This window comes from Corvus hawaiiensis, chromosome 26, assembly GCF_020740725.1.
Source record: "Corvus hawaiiensis isolate bCorHaw1 chromosome 26, bCorHaw1.pri.cur, whole genome shotgun sequence".
Taxonomy (NCBI): Eukaryota; Metazoa; Chordata; class Aves; order Passeriformes; family Corvidae; genus Corvus; species Corvus hawaiiensis.
This window is the reverse complement of record NC_063238.1, coordinates 30,735,326-30,745,727: the sequence shown is the minus strand read 5'-3', so window position 1 is coordinate 30,745,727 and position 10,402 is coordinate 30,735,326.

Sequence of the window (10,402 nt, the reverse complement as noted above, 5' to 3'; positions counted from 1 at the left end):
CTCATGTTACTGGAGAGGAAGCCAGAATTGGAGTAAATTCACAGGCAGCATGTACCACACATTGCACTGGATTGTGAACTCTGAAATGAAGGGATCAGAATACCATAAACCGTTCCACTGCTAAGCATTTTTGCAGAAAAGTTCAGCTAAATTTGTCTTTGTACAAATTAAGCTGCTTCTCATATTTCTTGACTATGGGACTAATCTCCAAAACAAAAGAAATGCTGATGTTTAAGGAATAAGAAACCACAGTCAATGTTATAAGAAAAAATAGAAGGAGAAGTAGCTTAGCATTTGGATTTAAAAGCCAAATTTGATGCTTAGGAATGTTTCTCTGGTCAAGTAACTAATGAGAGACCCTGAAAATAAACTAATGGTACCATTTTGCATTTTGTAATTACATGAATGCAAATTTGTACTGAGTGCTGCTGATGCTGAGGGAGGCAGCAATGAGCTAGAAAAGGCACACAAAGATTTGTTATGGTGGCAGGCATTTAGCAACACAAGCTGCAGGCTTTCCTTTATCATGTCTCAAGACTGAAGTAAGTGCAGGAGACACTGGTGCTTCCAGTGCAGAGTTTCATCTCCACAGCTGTGAGGAGCAGCTCCAGTTCATTAACTGTGGCAGGCTGCTCCCCGGGGTGTGAGCTGGGGCTGGGATCTCTGGGATCTCTTGCCTTCGCCACTGAGCCTGTGGAATTACAGGGAGGCTCTGTTCAAAGCTGATACAAAAACGGTTTAAAACCAAGCCCAAAAAGAGCAGACCTACCACATGCAAGAGGAATCTATCAGGAATATTTAAATCATCCTCATGTCAGCAGCAAAGCCACCATCATTGCCATCTCTCTTGCGCTATTCCCTTGGCAGGGTGATGTGACCATCGGAGTGTTGCAGGTGTTGGGCAGGTTTTGCTGATCACCAACGAGCGCTCCTTTTGGTGAGGCACAGCTAAACAAACAGCTCAGGCCCCAGTGCATACAGCTGTGCAGGAAGGTTTCACTTGTACTCCTGACCCGATTGCCCAGAGCTGTTCCCTGGAGGCTGATGCAGGTTACTCTCAACAGACAGAGCTGGGGAGGAGGAGGATGAGCCTTCCCCAGAGAGCAGTGTTAGTGCAGCAAGAGGGGTGCACACATAGCCTTACATTAAATGATTTTGCATTTATGGCACTTTATTCTTGTGACTTAGTACTGCCATTTCTGTTAGGAAAGGACCCTTATGGCTCAGTGTGATGCCCTGAGGGAAATACAGCAGGTACCAAATCCAGCCATGTGCTGGGCATATGTATAATGGAGCCATAGGACTCTGAATCCCTAAGGCTGGACCGAAAGTGAGAGAACTGTTGAGTTTTCATTGCAAACAAGGTGGAGACATAAGGTCTGCCAGCTGTGGAGGTGGAGTCAGCAGGATGAGAGACAGGGCCCGCAGTTGGGCTGCCAGGACAAGGATATGAGAAAGTTACCCACCTGCTCAATAAATCATGGGTTCAAACATGAGCATGATGTCTCTGCTGTCTTTCCTCAAAAGCCCTCTCTGTTTCTATCATCCCTGAGGCCCCAGATTTTCAGCAGTAACAAAGTTTTATGCTTAATTTGAGGGCCAAGACTTTTTCCATTGAAGGACACAAAGGGTAAATAAATTGGAATGGACTGCCCAGGGAGGTGATGCAGTCATGGTCCCTGGAGGTACTTAAGAAAAGATTGGATGTGGCACTTAGTGCCATGGTCTAGTTCACATGGTGGTGTTTGGTCATAGGTTGGACTCAATGATCTCAGACTTCTTTTCCAATCTAATTGATCCTGTGATAAGATTTCTGGAACCAAGGTTACGTGTGCTCATTCTATCCTGCAAAACAAAGGGCACCCTTACCTCACATGCAAAATAAGGCATCATCAGTGGAAAACCACAACCAAAACATGCTTACCATACTGGAAGGAAAGGCAAGACTACTATTACTCTAGATTTTCATGGTTACGTGCTCTTATCTCCTACGTGTGGTTCTATTTTGGTATTAATGTGTGTGGTTCTAGTTAAAAACTAAACAGTAATTTTTTGAACTTGACACTTCCTTCCTTATGGTAAGAGGAGCTGAGCAGCAAAATGCCTGAGTAAATGGCAAAGCAGTACTTGTGATCTGTGAAGAAAATGGGACATGGTATCAGTGGTTGTGCGTGGTTGAGGCAGGCAGCACTGTATGAGAAGGGTACCACAGCTGCTGGATTGCAGTGGTGTAGCGACACCATCCCTGGCTACACAGGTAAAAACCCTGGCCTGAGTGTTCTTCTGCCCAAAGGGAAAACAGATACTGTTACGCAGTAGCCCCAAGTCTGGTAGTCAGCTGTGAGTGCCAACAGTTCCCTGGCAGCCATGGGCTTGGGGTTTGCCAGCTCCACAGAAGCTGACATTTTCCTCAGAGATGCACTGTGCAAGGACACACGTGTAAACACTCCTCCATGAACGGTACTTGGCAAGCCACCTGGACTACGAGGTTCCACTCTCCTCCTTCCCCTCCAGCAGAGGAATTTCCCAGCCTGTCCTACTAGAAAGCCCAGTTGTGCCTACCCACAGTGAAGCCCGTGTGAAAGAACCCTGTGAAGATGACCGTGTGCCCTGACATTGCACTCCTGCATCCTATCACCTCAAGCACATCACAGCTGCAGAGGAAAGCCACTTCTCTGTTCCCCATCACAGCACAAACTCCCAGTGGCAGAGGTGAGGAGCAGGGTGAAGAGAGCATCTCTCACCAGGAGCCTCACAGTTAGGACAGAGTCCTTGCACCAAAGTCATCGATGCACAATCAGGTCTTCATCACTTGGGAAAGGCTTAGACTAGAGTACCAGGACAAGGTACTTCTAAGCAAAAATCAGGCTGGTTTCACCTGAATGTTACACAGATATGAGTAATGAATGCTCATCCATGATTCTTTTCCACCTGCTCCAAGGGAGAAGTATCAAGTTGGCACCAGGTTTTAAATCAAATGACATAACTTAAAACGCTACCGTGAACTTGGGTCTGACATTTAAAGCAAAAAATTAGTGTTTGAAGGTCATTGAACAAGCCTACTACAAAAACCTTGTATTATTTGAAAGCTTCAGCTCCTAATTAATGTTGTTCAAAATAATGTTCAAAACACAGGATAGAGAAATCCAGTTGAACCAAAAGGTACAAGTAGCAAAGAAGCACTACATTTTTGATTTCAGAATGTATCATTTGATAAATCATCACCATAATATAGTCTTTACATGTTTGAAACATAGCCTCCTATAACCAGCTCACAGATTTCAGTTAAATGTAGTAGAAGCACCTAGCATTTAAAATAGTCCCTTACAAACTGTAGTTTCTCTGTAATTTTTCTCCTTCGATCAGCTAAATTAGATCATTTTCAGGTTTAGGGTTTAGATGCTCAATAAAGTCTGGCAGGTATGAGTTCTTGATGAAAGCCATGTAATGGTGGGCAAAAGGCCAAGAAAAGAAGATTTAAAGCAGTTAATTTCCTGGTGACTAAAGGATGTGTGTGAGGTTATACGCATTTATCTTTTGTTGAGACTTCATATTCCCTTCTAGATAGGGAAGGATAGTTGTCTTCATTACATTCCTGCAAGGATATTTTAATTTTAGAAGATATCGCTGTAAAAAGATGGACCAAGAATCTGAGCAGCCTGGGGAAGGCTCTTAAATTCTTGAAACATTTAAAGTACTAGGAAGTGGAAACAGCCCACAGAAAAATACCATCAGCTCCTTGCTAACAACCGAAATATCTCCTTGCTTCACCACTGAGGACTGAGCTAACCTACTCCCTCCGTGTCTGGATTGGTCTCAAAGAGCCAGAAACCTTTCTTGGAAAAAGTGTTTCCCAGAAATCACATTCCTGAATATCCTTTTCGTGAGTCTGCAACTGTAGTCACTTGCCTTTCAGTTATTTTTCTCCAGCACTGGCAATTTGTTGTTTCTCTCAAATGTTCATCTGGCTCTGTTTTGCTTAATCATAGTGTCTCCCAAAGGTCTGCACTAATGAGTTTCTGCATTCATACCATATGCTTTCTTTGCCATGGAGAGATTTAGTTGTATACAAAACAGATTTTGAGACTCTTTCTATTCCCTTTCTCTTCTATCCTCATATCTGAAAGGTCTTCTAGGCAAAAGAGTCTTCTCAGGTCCCTTCACCCTGCAAGTTCGACCACGTCTAAACTCCCATGTAATTTAGACATGTGACAAAACTTTGAAAGTAATTGTCCAATTGCTTCTTGATTTGGATTTAAGTTAACTAGCTTTTTTGGAGTCTTTATTTGAAATCCTAGAGGCCAAGGTCATCCATAGACTCAGAATGTGGTGGCAACTCCCAGTGACAGGAGACACCAATTTCTTACTGAAGAAGCTGTGCTTCTAAGGGTGGCAGAATTATACATAAGGAATAAATTCTTTACTGTGAAGGTGGTGAGACAGGTTGCCCAGAGAAGTTGTGGAGATCCTGTCTCTGGAAGCATTCAAGGCCAAACTGGACAAGGTGTTGAGTGGAAAGTGTCCCTGACCATGGCAGGGGAGCTGGAATGAGATGATCTTTAAGGTCCCTTCCAATATAAACCATTCTATAACTGTGATTCAATGATTCCCATTTTTTCTGGCAATTTCTCTCTCTCCATGCCCATAAATTCCCATTCCAGGTCACTTCTGCCACAGATCTTCTATTCCCAGCAATGCTTAGCTTAGTGAAGCATGACAATTCCAGTTCCAGTAGCAAAAAAGAATTCTTTCCTGCATTTTCCCTACAAAAAACACTGTCTCTAGTTTTCTCTTTTAGATTCAATGGAAGCAGTGTTCAAGTGACATTCCAGTTTTTCTGGTTGTCCATCAAGCTGAAAGCCTACAGGAGTGTTCTTTGCACAGCCTGTTCTCTGTACAAAACGCTATCTGTTGTCTGGAACATAGAGATACACGGAAGGACCTGGTGCTTTTGGTCTTAGGAGCAGCAGGAAGGAACACATCTTGCTCCTATACAGCTGTGTCAGGAAGCCTTCTGGGAGGGAGCCATTCATATACTGGCCATGTGTGAAGTCTAGGAAGATGCTGACTGACCTGAAGATGGAGGCAAGGACAGTGGCATTGATGTGCACTGGAGCTGGGGCAATTGTGTAGAGGAGTTCATATTGGTGAGCATTGTGAACATGAGGCAGAACAGATTTATTTAGAAGAACATTGGAGAGGAGTAACAGTTTTTCTATAGTGAAGGACTTTATTATTTACGGTACTAGATTAAAAACAGCATCACTCCCTGATATTCCTCAGAAAGACACTATTTACCTTTTGGAAGCTGTCATTTCTCAACCTGTTTGTTACTGGAGGCTCATGCAGGTCTGATGCACTTTGTCACCATCCCAGAGCAGCATCCAGGACAGTCAACCCCCTCAGCAGTGGTGCCAACTACAGCCCAACTCAGAGTTGTGCTGGACCTACTTTTGCATCCATTCATGGCACTGAGATGGGTATCTCAGACCCTCTTGGTGATGAGAATCCTGCCTAAGGAGGAGACTCACCACAGCTGAAGTTCACTGGTGATGTCCTGCCCTCCCTGCTTTGCAAGTCCCTTGGCAAGTAAGCAGAACATTAACAGCAGAGGATGGCATTTTTCTCTGAGACATTACCTAACTGTCAGCCAATGGTATCAAATCTTACCTGCTTATCTAGGCACTGCCAGAAGAGCAGAAGACAAAACTGTGCTTGTGTCTCCAAGACCAGTTCCAGTTTGTCTGCTGTAGTTACTGCTGCTACAACATTTTACAGTAGTTGAGATTTTTGTCAGGGTGTTTGTCATACATATTTTTCTCAGTAAGAATGGATTTTCAAATTGTCTGGTTTCATTTTCTTTTGCCTGGTTTTACAGACACTTCCCCGTGTTCAGGCTGCTTTAATGCAAACAGTGGGCTTACTTGTAGGATGTGACTATTAGTCATACAAGCTCAGATTTTTCATAAGCTGGCCAGACCTCTTGGAACACTCCAAAATATGTTGCATTAAGGTATGGGAAGAGGCTTAATCTACTTTTACATCCATTTTCAATAAACCACAATTTTCTCCAAAAGATCTGCCTAAAACCCTTGTCTCCGAACTTGAAATATGTTTCTGAAAGTAATAACATTTTCCATTACACCAGCAAGGTAGATATTAACTTTCATTTCTTTGAGTATCAGAACTTCCCATCTCTAAAGGGATGGCTTCTGTGTATCTTTGCAAACTTGATAAATGACATGCAATGAATTGAATTGATGTCCCACCTTCAATGCAGAGTTATTATAAAACAGAGAGAGCTACAGTAAGTGGAGTCAGAAAAAAATCTCCTTGTGTTCTTAGCATACTTGGAGATTTCTGGCAAAAATTAGGACAAGGTGTTTTACTTCTGTATGTGCACATAACTGTAAGGGCAGCTTCCCACATGCTTCACTCATTTAGAGAAAACATCCCTGTGATGGATGACCCAACTATATAAAAATAACAGCCTGGTGATAAATTTAATGTGCAGCTTTGACCTACTGTCTTTCTAATACTCTGTCTCCTTGGGACTTTCTGATTTCAGGTGTCCTAGCCCCCTCAGCTGTGGCCCCATCTTCTTCCATTTCTTTTGCTTTTGCTTTTCTTTTCTCTTTATTGAATTCAAACTACAAAGGACAAATGTTTCTTTGTCCAGGTATGGAGATCTCACTGCTCTAGGCCAAAGGCAGGTGAAAGCCTATCCAATACTAGTGGAAGCTTTGCTACAGGGACAAAAAAATCACTCTGTGAAAGTGTGGCATTTTGCCACATGAAGCAAAAAGTTACTGAAATGCCAGTGCTGTTGAAGGGGAAGAAATTTCCCCTTGGATTTCAGTGAAATTGGTGCTTTGGTCCTGGAGTTTGGGACCGAGGAGCTGAGATGTTGGCAGGGGGTCACTCTGTGGTCTTGGCCAGAAACATGGGGATCACATCCCATGGGAGCTGATGTCATGTCACTGCTCATTGTCACTCACTCTAGCACCATAACAAACAGAAATGGTGTTGTGGAGAGATGATCTTCATCACCTCATGGGAAGATACAACCCTCTGCAACCAAGCACTGTGGTTACCCCAGAAGATTGTGCTGGACCGATGTTGGCCACTCCTTCTCGCTCTCCTTATTCCTTATGCTGAGAGAACAAAAGTAACATTCAAACATTGTTATTGTTATAAGGTCACTGGGCAATTTGGTTAACTATTTTGGTTAACTTATGCACTGCCATTTTGCTTTAGCTAGCAGAGGAGGAGGGAGTCCAAGCAGGGACCTCCTCATCTGACCCACCACCCACACCATGACTGCTACTGGAGAAAGGAGCACAGAAAAGCATCTCTTTTCCCAGAAATACAAACCTACCAAACACTACAAATTCCAAATTATAATTAAAGCCCTAGTATAGAGAAGGAAGACCATCCCTTAATTTTTTGCATGTTGAACAAGATAGAAAAAAGTGGTGGTAGCTCTTGGGGTTTGGAAGGACAGAACGAATTGCCTACCGCAGTCAGAAGCCACTTGCTGTCTGAAGAGTCTTAGGCAGAGGATCAGCTGCTGGGTGAATATCATGGTCAACCACTGATCACTGGTTTGTTATTTTCTTTTCCTGTTTTGTTGTCCTATTGCAGCTCCTGTCTGCCTGTTGTCTCCATGTCCAGTTGAAATCTCCATGGTCACTCTCCTCTCAAGGTGCTTTGTGTGGTGAAGGCAGGTGAGTTGGGCACCTGCTGTAACAGAAGCCTGTCCTCTAATCCTGCACTTCAGATTTCTTCTAGTCAGGCTGTCCTGCTGAATAGGTACATTGAAAAACTCCTGTGAGAAATGGATGTGGCTGCTGTCAAAGAGCAGGAGATTGGATGAGATGTTTCTTCCTTCCTTAAAATAACCTTAGACAAAGCTGCAGCTTCCTTGGACCATGCTTCCATCCAGATATGCAGGTAAGCTAGGTATGGTGGGGGTCTCTGATGCATCTCTGATGATTCTCCACACACTTTATCAGAAGCAAACCAAAAATGCTCTTGATGCTGAAATAAGTTACTCTGATGTACAGGCGCCTGTGTAGTGGCCAGTCTGATGGCCAGACACATTCCCAGAAGAAGACTCCCAGATACCTGAGATATTTTGTCCAACCCAAACCTGCAGGCACCCAGCCCTGGTGCTTGTTGAAAGCTGGGTACCAAACAAAATAGACGCTGGGTTTGGTCTCCTGCTCTTAAAACCCCACTGCTTTCTTGAAACCCATTGTGCTCACCTCTTCCAGCCAAGCTCCAGCCTGCACAGTGGACCCTGCTTTCCAGCAGCAAGCCAGGGCTGGCACAGCATTCATGTCTGATGGAAATGGCAGTTCCATTACTCCTAAAATTATTTGCTCAGTGTGAAAGGGGAGTGCTTGGCACAGAAAGATGCATAGCAGATACTACAGATAAAGGGTTTGGGGATATCTCATGCCTGCTAAAAGGCATGGCCAGAAAAAGAGCCACGCCTTTCCCTTGAACCTGTTTGTGTGCAGGTAACAAAGATATGCAGCCTGAATCCTCACAGTAGTTGAAAATGTTATAAAATCCATTTTCAGGTCACATCTAGCAGGCAGACAGGCTGTCATCAGCTCTGATTCTGCCATTTCATTTTCACTCCCTCTCATTCATGTGGAAAGATCCTGGAGCGCCCTGCGCTGTGATCTGCTCAGTTCTGTTTTTGGCTGTCTCCTTTCTGAAGGAAGGTGATTTCTCACATGTGGTGTTTTCCAATTATCACTTGTTGAGACATACCCCCTGGTTACATTACAAAGAGAATCAGGTGGCAAATACACATTTACAACTCTTTATTCTAGGGCACAGAAATACCTTATTGATCTGAGCTTTGAACTGAAGCTCTGGGTACTCTTGGGAATCATGTTTCTTCTGAGTGAGTTGATCCAGCCTCTTACTCTTCTGTGAGAGATAGAGAAAATGAAGTATCATCTAATTTACTTGTGTGTATACATGAATACGGTGTCAGTGGTCCATTGTACAACATTTAAAATATGCAAGTGTCTCCTACAATATCTCGTATTGTATTTAATATTAAACAGGCCTTTTTTCCCAGTTACTGTTCACCCACTGCTTACCAAGCTGTGACTCAGCTGCTTCCTTCGTTTCAAAAGCTTAATCTTTTTGGTCTTCAGTATTACTTTGTAAAGCACTTTATCAGGAAAAGCATGGATTTGTGGAGGGACGAGTGGGTGACCAAGCACCTTCCTGTGGCCTTTCTGTTTTCTCTGTCCCACTCTCAAGATACACAGGATTACCTTGGAGCTCTCTCAGCAGCATAAGTTTGAAAACTGAAAGAAGCATGATAATGATGAGAAATGAAATATTTCCATTAGTGGGGGTGCATTTTGCATCAAAAATTAGCTAAATTATTGACAACATTACAGTAACACATCAAAGACAGGAAGACAAAACTCAGCAAAGAGGCTGGGGGTGCACAGGAAGTTGGGAGGGGACAAAGCTGAGACAGCTGACCCCAACTGACCAAAGGGATATTCCATAACATATGCTGTCATCGTCAGTGTATAAAGCTGGGGGGAAAAGAAGGAAGGAGGGAACATTCAGAGTGGTGGCATTTGTCAAGTCACTGCTACGTGTGATGGAGCCCTGCTTTCCTGGGAAAGTCTGAACACCCACCTGCCCATGGGAAGTGGTGAATCAACTCCTTGTTTTGCTTTGCTTGTGTGCATGGCTTTTGCTTTACCTATTAAACTCTCTTTTATCTCAATCCACACAAGACTTCTCTCTTAACACTTCATATTCTTGCCACCATCCCACCGGGGGGGGGGGGGGGTGGGGCGTGGGGGGGTGGTGATTGAGTGTCTGTGTGGGGCTGAGTTACCAGCTGGGGTTAAACCATGGCACTTCCCCATCATCTGCTGAACCAGCAGAGTCCCAGGGCAGGTCTCAGAAGCTCCCCAGTGCATCCCAGCTGCGACAACAGGACCAGCAGGGTCTTGCTTGGAGCAGCCTTGCCATCAGTAGAGGTTCCCTTCTGCATGAACGTGCAGATCAGCAAAACCTCCAGTCACTGGTTTTCCTCCCTGCTGCAAGCTCCCAGAAGTGGCAAAAGTCCCAGTGAGAGCTGCTGAGAAGAGAGGATCTGCTTTGTTGATGCTGTGGATGTTTCTTGGCTAATAACCTCTGATTGTTTTTGGCTTTTTCATTGCACAGAATGGTCAGCAATTGTTTATTCTTCTTGAAACTTGAACAAATTTGACATATTTCTGCAGTTGCTGTTACTTTGGTGAGCAATTTATCCCAGGGTCTTTTCACCATTTGTTTTCCTCTTCCAGCTGTTTGTTCACATCTCTTGGTATGATTTCATTAGATCAGCTTCAAGCTCAGAGTAGTCAAT